Here is an 11,231-nt window from a genome sequence, read left to right as displayed (position 1 = left end):
CCCGCCGGCGACCGCCATCATCGCCGGAGGTCTGCTCGCCGCAGTACCTTTTTCCACCGGCCACAGCTCGCCGTCGCGCGCTGCTCGCTCGCTCGCCCGTGCGCCTCCCCGCCGCTGTTCAACGCCGGCCGCCGCCGCCATCCTTGCTCGCCGGAGTCCCAGCTCCTCCCACCGGTCGGCGACCCTCCGCCGCCTATACCCCGCTCCGGCCGCCGCCTTGTCGCCGGCAAGCCTGCCCGCGCCGCCCGCTACCGCCTCCATGCCGTTGCCGCGCCACCGCATTTGCTCGACGCCGGCCACCCACATCGCCGGAGCTCGCCGCCCTCCTCGCCGGAGACGCCCCTCGCCTGATCTGGGCAAGGTGGACCAGATCCAACCATTCATCCATCCAAACGCGCATCTCCCGATCCGGATCTCGCCATCCCGCTTCGTCCAGTCCCATTGACTTTTCCGGAGGTATAATTTCCACTAAGTCCCCGAAATTTCTAGATTCAAATTCCCATGTTCTTCACGTCACAACTTTGCATCCGTAGCTCCGATTCATGCATGTAGCATATCAAAATGTCCGTCTCAGAGAGTACATCATTTCATCTCATTGCATCATTTTCATTTGAGTTCATATTGATGCCGAAATGCTGTTGGAAGAGTGCTATTTGAGATAATTGTCAAATCTACTACTCCAATTAGATATTTGTCATTTTTGCCATGATTATTGTGTGCATGATCTGCCCATGAGCTCTACATATGTTTTGTTATATGCTTTGTCATCTTTCTAGTGGTGCCCCCCATGCATTTTTGTGATGTGTGTGGTGACTAGCACAAGCTTGCAAAGTGGTGCATTCATTAATGCTGATTTCAGGGACTTAGCAATTCCACTAAGTCCTTGATCTGTTTACCTCAATATGCCATATGTTCATGTTGTTTCCTAGTGATCCGTGCCTCTTTTGAGGATGATCAGTAAGGATGTTTTGTTAATCTTGTGGTGCTCTATCCATCCATGGCTTTGTTTGCAATTATGGAGAACCCTAGCTTGAGTTAATCGATCTCTACTTTTACTATTTTGTGAATCTGGGCAGATTGTCTACTTGTTAGCGATTTTGCCGAGGATGTTGTAGTTGATCCGTGCATGCTATGTTATTGTTCTTGCCATGTCTAGCTTGTATAATGTGTATCCTTGATGGGTGCATGCTTAGATTTTTATGACATGCTCTGTAGTGAGTGCATTGAGCTCGTAAACATGCCTAATTAATATCTGATTTGCATGCTCCAGTTTTTCACTAAGTCTGTGATCTGATTATGTTTTTGCCATGTTCACATGCTTGCAAATGTATTTTATGATCCCTTTTGGCTCAAGGTCACTATGGGAATTTTGTTAAGCTCTTTGAGTAGCTCCATGCCATGCTTTACTTTGCCATGTTAAGGTCCTGTAGCATATAGTTTTCATGCTCCAAAGTGTGCTATCTGATCTGAAATTCCAGACAAGTGTTAATTTCACTAAGTCTGAAATCTGTTTACCAAATGCATTTTTTTCATGTTTGTTTGAACCTGTTAATGGATGAATTGGCCGTAGCTCAGTGCTAGTCTTTTGTTAAGCATCATGAATGGATCCCTGCCATGTATTTTGATGCCATGTTTGGGTGCTGTAGCATGTTCATCTTGTTGCATTTAGATGACTACTTGCTGTAAATCGCAGAACATGGTCATATTTGAATTGCTTGCCATTTCCAAACCGTGACTCCGATTCCGGCGTTCTTTATATCATTTTCAAGCGATTTCATCTCAGCTTTCCAGTGGCGCACTTGGATTCCCAAGTTGAGGCCAGGTTCATGCATTCCTTGTCAAATCTTGCATATGCATCACATATTGCATCCCTCATAGCATACCTCATAGCACGTGGTTGATTGTGTCCTTGTTGCTTGTTTGTCTTGTTTGGGTAGAGCCGGGAGGCGATTTCGCTAACGAGGAGCCCGTTGAGTTTGCTTTCGAGGATCCAGTCAACTCTGACAACTTTGCAGGCAAGATGATCTTACCCTCGAAATCACTACTATCTTTGCTTTGCTAGATACTGGCTCTTTTGCTATGCCTATGCTACGATGCCTACCACTTGCTTATCATGCCTCCCAAATTGCCATGTCAAACCTCTAACCCACCATGTCCTGGCAAACCATTGATTGGCTATGTTACCGCTTTGCTCAGCCCCTCTTATAGCATTGTTAGTTACAGGTGAAGATTGAAGTTTGTTCCTTGTTAGAACATGGAGATGTTGTTCCTTGTTGGAACCTGTTTACTTGTTGGGATATCACAATATATCTTATTAAATTAATGCATCTATATACTTGGTAAATGGTGGAAGGCTCTGCCTTATGCCTGGTGTTTTGTTCCACTCTTGTCGCCTTAGTTTCCGTCATATCGGTGTTATGTTCCCGGATTTTGCGTTCCTTACGCGGTTGGGTAATAATGGGAACCCCTTGACAGTTCGCCTTGAATAAAACTCCTCCAGCAATGCCCAACCTTGGTTTTACCATTTGCCTCACCACCACCTACTTTTCCCTTGGGAGTCGCTCTCTCGAGGGTCATCATCTTATTTTAGCCCCCCCGAGCCAGTGCTCCTCTGAGTGTTGGTCCAACCGAGCGATGTCCGGGGCTACCAGGGGCAACTCTGGGCTAGCCTACCCAACGTCTGGCTCATCTGAGTGTGCCCTGAGAACGAGATATGTGCAGCTCCTATCGGGATTTGTCGGCACATTCGGGTGGTGTTGCTGGATTTGTTTTAACTTGTCGAAGTGTCTTGTAGAACCGGGATACCGAGTCTGATCGGAATGTCTCGGGAGAAGGTCTATTCCTTCATTGACCGTGAGAGCTTGTCATGGGCTAAGTTGGGACTCCCCTACAGGGATTTGAACTTTCGAAAGCCGTGCCCGCGGTTATGGGCAGATGGGAATTTGTTAATGTCCGGTTGTAGAAAACCTAAAGTTGACCTTAATTAAAATGCATCAACCGCGTGTGTAACCATGATGGTCTCTTTCCGGCGGAGTCCGAGAAGTGAACACAGTGTTGGAGTTATGCTTGACGTAGGTTGTATTAGGATCACTTCTTGATCATACTTTTATCGACCGTGCTTGCCTCCTCTTCTCGCTCTCATTTGCGTATGTTAGCCACCATATATGCTAGTCGCTTGCTACAGCTCCACCTCATACCTTTACCTTACCCATAAGCTTAAATAGTCTTGATAGCGAGGGTGCGAGATTGCTGAGTCCCTGTGGCTCACAGATTACTTCCAAACCAGATGCAGGGCCTGATGACTCCTGTCGGATTTCGGGTTCCGGCAGACCCTTGAGGTTCAAACACTGGAGTGCGCGCAGAGATTTCTCCTCCTACCTACCTGCACTCCTCTGCCTTACTAGGATCTAAACTAAGGAAAGAACAACACAAGAGACACAGGGTTTATACTGGTCCGGGCCACCGTTGTGGTGTTATACCCTACTCTAGTGTGTGGGGTGGTGGATTGCCTCTTGGGCTGATGACGATGAACAATACAAGGAGGAACAACCTCACGAGGGTCTGCTCTTGGCTGGGGCGATGAACTGTTAGGACGAGCTCAGTCACCCTTCTCTCTCTCTCTACCTGATCTTCTCTACCTTTCCCACTCTCTGGCCAGCTCTTTCTTCCCCAGCCTCTAGCCTCTCTCTCTTTCTGTCTTTTTTCTCTGTCTGTTGGTGGCTGGTCCTATTTATAGAGGCCCTGGTCCTCTTCCCAAATATCGAGCGGGAAGGGAGCCAACAATGGCAGGCTAATTTGAAGGGGGACAGCTAGTATCAACTATCCTGACAAAAGTGGTCTTCGCCTGCGCAAAGCTCTGGTGATGACGCCGTCTTGGGCTGCACGGTGACCTCCATCTCATAGTGCTCCTGGTCTTGGTCTCGTTGCACCGAAATGGCAACCTTTGCCTGATGCCTCGGTACTCCGCGGCTGCCTTGCCCCCTTTGCACCAAAGAGGAAGGGAGGACGCTGCGCGGGCTGGCACCCGCTTGGCGCCCCTGGTCGTCATGGCTTGCATCACGAGCACCTCGTGAGGTACCCCGCCTTGATCTCTCCGCCTCCTCGTGAGCCAGCCTGACGAGGCCGCGCCTGAGGAAGCTCCGCGTCGTCCGCCCCGCGAGGCTTGGCCCCTCGCGAGGGTCTTGGGTTTGTGTTGGTGAAGATGGGCCGCGCTGGGCCCCCCTTTGAGCCATGCCGCAGGCTGCAGGCAGGCAAGTCTGGGGACCCCCATTCCCAGAACACCGACAGTAGCCCCCGAGCCCAAGGCGCGCCCGGACTTGGCCGTGTAGGGAGGCGGAAGGGCAAGGCGAAGTGCCGCGGGCCCTAACAGCCTGCGGCCTTGGGCGCCGCGTGGCGGTTGACTGGACGTGGGCGCCTCCACTTCCCCATGGCGCCTCGGCAACTGCACGGATTGGACAAGTCCCTGCATGCAAAGTGGGTCATGATTACCTATAGTCGTGGAGGTCGGTGGTTGGCCTTCGCCGGCCATAAGTACGGGGTAGCGCGTGCCCTTCCAGTCCATTCCTCCTTGCTTCTCCTTCTTCCGGATCCTTGCTCCGTCTTGCCGCGATGGCTCCGATCCGCCGGTTCTCGACGGCAGAGAAAGGAAAAGCTCCCCGAGAGGAGCCAGACCCACTTCCGCCGAAGAAACGGCTCATCCCTCGTGGCCCAGACGAAGGGGCCCTTCAGGTGGTGTCGAGGCCTTGGTGCGAGCGGGTGCCGCCGGGGTTCCCGCTGCCATTGTACGCCCACGTCGAGTGCCCCGATGGAGCTGATGCTGACCGCCATGGGCGGCGCCGCCGTCGGCGCCGATGGGTCACGAAGGTGTGGGTCGTCCCCCCTGGGGTCCACACTGAGGGCTCCTCCCGAGAGTTTGTGCTCCACGTCGCCATTCCACTTCAGTCTTGGATCCGCCTTCCTCCCTTCTTCGCCTCCATCATCCCGCAGGGGGAGCCCCTGGAGCTTTGGCTGCAGCACGCCAGGTGCAGCTCCCTCGCGACCGAGGCAGAGGTCGCGGTCGTTGCCCCGGGCGAGGTCTTCATGACTCGGGGCTAGAGAGAGATCGCCCGGGTTTGCAGGGTAAGGGGCGTCTTCACGATCCACTTGGATTACGATGGTGCTTCGGTGATGCTCTTCAAGGTCTTCGATGCGAGGGGGCGCCGGCTGGAGTGCTGCCTCGGGGAAGGTGGCCCGGACCTTGCCGCAACGAGGACTGGGCCCGCCAACCGCTCCCTTGGCGGCTCCTCAGGCGGTGGAGGCGTCGGAGGCTCCAGCGACTCCGGCGAGCTCTTCGCGACTCCGAAGAAGAGCAACGACAGCTACGAGCCCCCGAGCCGGCGCCGCTCCTGGAGCAGGGCGGGCTCATTAGGCCGCCGCCGTCTCTGATCTGGATGGGGTTGGCGTCGGTGCTCGACGGCCCACTGTTGATGACGGCGTCTTTTGTAGGGTCGTGCGTAGTTTGTGTCCCTTTAGGATCTGTTCCCTGCGAGGGATCAAAAACGCGCCCCGTGGGGGCTTGTAAGGTGCCTGTGATCCTGTTTTGTTAATATAACCCTTGTTGTAGAATTGCGCGAGTTGCGCATTCCGTCTTAGCTCAGTCCTCCCTTTCGAACTTCACGAGGGCTTGGTACTCTGCGCCGACAGGTCCCAGTCCCAAGGCGCCTTCAGCCGTCGCTGGTATGCCAGGTCGCGATGCCGTGGTCAAGGCCAGGAGGTGAGCGACCCGGAGTCCGGTAAGAGCCCCTGAGTCGCGATGCTCAGGAGGTCCCCTTTGGCACCCAAGCAGCCGTTGTTTGGTGAGAAAGGAGAGCGGCGTCGCTAACACAGGGTAGCATTAGGTGCGGGGATGGTGCCACGGCAGCTGGCGCTTCCGGGTGATGAATTATCTCGAGGATTAGGGGCCGCCCTCTAGTGTGTCACCGGGTCCGTGCATCGGCAGGCGCGAGGTTTCTCGGCGAGGTCCTCACGTGTCTCTCCCCTCTCGCCTTTGCTCCCCTTTCTGCTCTACGTCCTCGGGTCCCGGCCCTCGAGCGACTCTCAGTCGTCGCTGGTATGCCAGGTCGTGATGCCATGGTCAAGGCCAGAGGGTGAGGGCTGGAGAGCTAGTAGGAGCCCTGAGTCGCGATGCTCAGGCACCCCCCCTTTAACGTGCAAGCGGTTCGCGTGGACGAGAGCGAAGGAGACACCACAAGGGCCTCGCTTGACGCAGCTCCTTCAGGAGGTCCTTCAGGTCCATCATACAAAAAACAAGGGATTGCCATGACAATTGACAGTCAGCCGTTGGTTGCTTCCGAGGGGTAGTGAGGCACTGAAGGCCTGACGAGGTGACGCTATGCGGGGCTGCCGCAGCCAGAGCTCAGCCATCCAGGTTTGTCGGCGTTGCAGGGACGGACCCATGCGCAAGCGTCATGCCGTTTGGGAGCAGCTCCGTTAGTTGGTGTCAGCTGAGCAGGCAACTAGGTAAAACACATTAGCCACGAAGGAGTGGATTCGTTTAAATAGATGCTGGGAATGCGGACCTTAGTGGGTCAGGCCCGACCGGCTTGGGGATCATGCAGCCCGAGGGGCGCCCCCAACAAGGTAAGCTAACAACATGGAATAAAAAGGGATACACACTGCAGGGACGGACCCACGCGGCCTGGGAATAATGCAACCCTGGGGGGCGCTCCCAGCTGGAAATAGAACTCGAAAAGATGTCACCTGATGATGTCGAGGACGAAGGAGCGTTGGTGTAGCAAGCTCGGTGGGCTGCGGGAGCCGATCCTCACGAGCCCCCAGGCCCAGGGGCCTCGGGAGGCTCCGGAGGCGCTGGCGGCTCCTCACGGGCCATCTCCATCCCTACCAGGGCTGCGGACCGCCTGGCCTCCCGTGCCTCCGTGATGCCCCTCATGAGGCGCTGGTACGTGTCAGCCGCATTTGGCAAACCGTAAGGCATGCGAACGTAGCTGTGGGGTGGGCCTCCGCAGCGCCCCACTCGCGAGAGCCAGAGGCGCTCCAGAGAGGCGACTCGGTTGAGCCCTGGTATGTCGATGCAGACGCGCAGCCCACCATCCTCGCCTGGATGGGGAGCCACTGCTGGTAGGCGGCGGCCACCTTTCATGACTCTTGAGTCCTGTAGCTCCTGAATGGCCTTGCTGACGAACTCCTGAGGGTCTGGGTCTCCTTGCCTTGCTCCTTCTTGAGGGAAATGTGCTTCGAAACACGCCTCCATGTGGTGCCCAAGCGCCTCCCTCGTGACCCTGGCTAGGTCGGTGGCCCTCCAGGGGAGAGCCCCCGAGCCCTGCCTGAGGAGGGCGTCCGGCGCGCTTTCCTATGCGATGGAAGGAGGTTCCCCCCGGGCAGGCGCGGGCCCAGAGGGGTCTGCCTCCTGAGTGGTGGGGCCGGACGATGTCTTCTTCTTCTAAGGGGCGGTCTCGGGAGGCCTCCTGCTTCCATGATCCGGGTCTTCCAGTGACGCGGCCTGAAAGGCTCGTTCCAGGGAACACACCGCGTCCTTCTCTTCACATGGGACAGTGATGACTCCGCCGCTTCCTGGCATCTTGAGGACATTGTAGCCGTGGTGAGTTACGGCCATGAACTTGGCCAGCGCTGGGTACCCAAGGATGGCGTTGTACAGCAGGCGAATGTGAGCGACGTCGAAGCCGATGAGCTCGGTGCGGTAGTTGTCGCGTGCCCCGAAGGTGACAGGGAGGCGGACCTGCCCAATCGGGACCGAGGAGCCATCGGTGATACCGGAGAAAGGCTTGGTTGGCTGAAGCTGGCTGTAGGGAACTTGGAGGTTGTTGACTGTTTCCACGAACAGGACGTTGAGCCCTGCCCCACCATCGATGAGGGTCTTAGTGACCACCATGTTGCTGATTATTGGGGAACAAAGCATCGGGAGGACTCCGGCTGTAGCCGCACACTTGAGCTGATCTGCTGAGCTGAACGTGATGGCGCACGCTGACCACCTGAGAGGGCGCGTGGCTTCGAGCCTGGGAGGACTGCGTTCACTTCGCGGGTGAACTGCTTGAAGATGCGCTGAGAGGCTGGGGCTTGTGCCCCGCCCAGGATGCAGGCGATCGCGCGCGGCTCCTGGAAGCCCCCAGCCCCCTCGTCCTGGTGGCGGTCTTCGTTTCTCCTTGGCTGCGGTGGCAGCGGTGGGAGGCCTGCATTGCCTTGCGGGCGATCCTCGCGAGGCTGATCCCTCCAGTCTCCCTCGCGAGGCTGATCTTGCCAGCGGATCCTCGCAAGGTTGATCGCGCCACCCTTGGCGCGGGCCACGGTCTTCCCAGCGTCCTGCGTTCCTTCCTCCTCTTCGGCCTTAGCCCCGGTCACTGCGGTCGGGGCGACGGTCGATCTTTCCTTCTCGCACGGCCCGGAGCTCTTGACATTCGTTGGTGCTGTGGGTGTGGAGGTCGTGGTACACACAGTACCGGCTGCCCTTGGAAGGTTCGGGCTGATCTCTGCCCCGCTTGGTGTCTGGTTCTGCTGCGAGCACGGCAGCCCCTTGCGCTTCACATCCTTGGCCTTGGGCTTCTTCTCTTCTGGGTCTGCGGCAGGCAGCTCGAGGAGGGAGAGACGCCCTTCCTTGGCTCTGGCGCACTTGGTTGCCAGGTCGAACAGTTCCAGGGAAGTGCATAGGTCTTCATGCATTGCCAGCTCCTCCTTCATCTTGACATCGCGCACGCCGTCGGAGAAGGCCGAGATGATGTACTTCTGCAGGGTCTCCCCGGACTGTTGCTTGATGCAGCGCATGTCGCTCACGGCGCGTGGCCAGTCGCGAGTGCCTTGGAAGTTGGCGATGAAGCGGGTGTGCATCTCGTCCCAGGAGGAGATTGTGCGTGGAGCCATGTTCAGGAGCCAGGTGCGGGCCCCGTCCTTGAGTGCCATGGGGAACCAGTTCGACATGACCTTCTCGTCTCCGTTGGCAGCTTCGATGCCCAGCTCGTAGAGCTGGAGGAACTCCGCAGGGTCAGCCGTGCCGTCGTAGCGAGGAGGCAAGTCTGGCTTGAACTTGCTGGGCCACGCGACGTTGCGTAGCTCGGCCGTGAAGCCGCGGCAGCCTGCTGTGGCCATGGGAGGCCTTGGATGACGGGGAACTTGGTCTTGCATGTCCCCACGCACTGCAGCTAGGAGCAGCGCGAGGTCTTGACGCGCGGGAGCAGGTGCATGGTCGCGACGTGCTGGAGCAGGGAGCACCCGGGCAGCTTCTTGCGGGCGAGGGACTTCTTGACATCTCTGCTCTTGCTGCGCTGGCGCCTGACGGAGCGGGTTCCGCCCAGGGGCCACGCGCCTTGGAGCCATGGCGCCTTCCTGAGGAGCAGGCGGCTGGGGCGCCGCTGGAGCTTCATTGCCCGCGCGGGGCGAGGTGCGGTGCAGCGGAACGGACGGCGCGGGAGAGCCCCCTGCGGCGCGGACGAGCTCGGCGACGCGGTCGAGCCATTCTTCGTAGACGTCCTCAACGGGACGGTAGCGCAGGAGCTCGTTCGCCACGATGAGTGCAGCCCGAGCCTCCATGAGCACGCGGAGCGCGCGGGACGAAGAACCAGCTGGGGTGAGCGAGGGAGTTGCGGTGCGGCCATCTTGCCGCACGGACGGATGCTGGGACGATGCTTGCTGCTCGTCCCCCGCCGGGCCGGTGGTGGCGTTGACGGCAGGTGACGGGGAACGGCGAGGATGCCCGCCGACAGGGGCCGTCTGGGCGACGTGGGCAGCGAGCGTGGCCCGGCACTCGGCGCGGGCCCAACGAGCGTCAGACATGGGCGTGATGGCCGGAGGAGAACGGGGTGGTGGAAGACGAATCCCGGCGCACCCCTACCTGGCGCGCCAAATGTCGGATTTCGGGTTCCGGCAGACCCTTGAAGTTCGAACACTGGGGTGCGCGCGGAGATTTCACCTCCTACCTACCTGCACTCCTCCGCCTTACTAGGATCTAAACTAAGGAAAGAACAACACAAGAGACACAGGGTTTATACTGGTTCGGGCCACCGTTGTGGTGTAATACACTACTCCAGTGTGTGGGGTGGTGGATTGCCTCTTGGGCTAATGATGATGAACAATACAAGGAGGAACAGCCTCGCGAGGGTCTGCTCTTGGCTGGGGCGATGAATTGCTAGGAGGAGCTCAGTCACCCCTTTCTCTCTCTCTCTCTCTACCTGATCTTCTCTACCTTTCCAACTCTCTGGCCAGCTCTTTCTTCCCCAGCCTCTAGCCTCTCTCTCTTTCTGTCTTTTTTCTCTGCCCGTGGGTGGCTGGTCCTATTTATAGAGGCCCTGGTCCTCTTCCCAAATATCGAGCGGGAAGGGAGCCAACAATGGCGGGCTAATTTGAAGGGGGACAGCTAGTATCAACTATCCTGACAAAAGTGGTCTTCGCCTGCGCAAAGCTCTTGTGATGACGCCGTCTTGGGCTCCACGGTGACCTCCGTCTCGTAGTCCTCCTGGTCTTGGTCTCGTTGCACCGAAATGGCAACCTTTGCCTGATGCCTCGGTACTCCGCAGCTGCGCTTGCCCCCTTTGCACCAAAGAGGAAGGGAGGACGCTGCGCGGGCTGGCACCCGCCTAGCGCCCCTGGTCGTCATGGCTTGCGTCACGGGCACCTTGTGAGGTACCCCGCCTTGATCTCTCCACCTCCTCGTGAGCTAGCCTGACGAGGCCGCGCCTGAGGAAGCTCCGCGTCGTCCGCCCCGCGAGGCTTGGCCCCTCGCGAGGGTCTTGGGTTTGTGTTGGTGAAAATGGGCCGCGCTAGGCCCCCCTTTGAGCCACGCCGCAGGCCGCAGGCAGGCAAGTCTGGGGACCCCGTTCCCAGAACACCGACAACTCTGTTCCAGATGACGCGCTTGAGCTCAAGTGGGAGTTCGACTTGGACTCACGCCGTTACTACGTGTCTTTCCCTGATGATCAGTAGTGGTGCCCAGTTGGGGTGATCGGGACCGTGTCGCTTGTTGGGTTTATCTTTCATTTTGGCGCCGTAGTCGGGCCATGAGTGTTTGAATGTTGTAATGCTATTTATGTACTTTGATTGATGTGGCAAGTGTAAGCCAACTATGTATCTCCCCTTTTATTAACTATATTACATGGGATGTTGTGAAGATTGCCTAACTTGCGACATTGCTTTCAATGCGGTTATGTCTCTAAGTCGTGCCTCGACACGTGGGAGCTATAGCAGCATCGAGGGCGTTACACTGGTCATGGATCACAAACACAGAACTT

Source organism: Triticum dicoccoides, chromosome 6A (genome assembly GCF_002162155.2).
Source record: "Triticum dicoccoides isolate Atlit2015 ecotype Zavitan chromosome 6A, WEW_v2.0, whole genome shotgun sequence".
Taxonomy (NCBI): Eukaryota; Viridiplantae; Streptophyta; class Magnoliopsida; order Poales; family Poaceae; genus Triticum; species Triticum dicoccoides.
The sequence above is the reverse complement of the archived record's forward strand: the minus strand, read 5'-3'. Positions refer to the sequence as shown.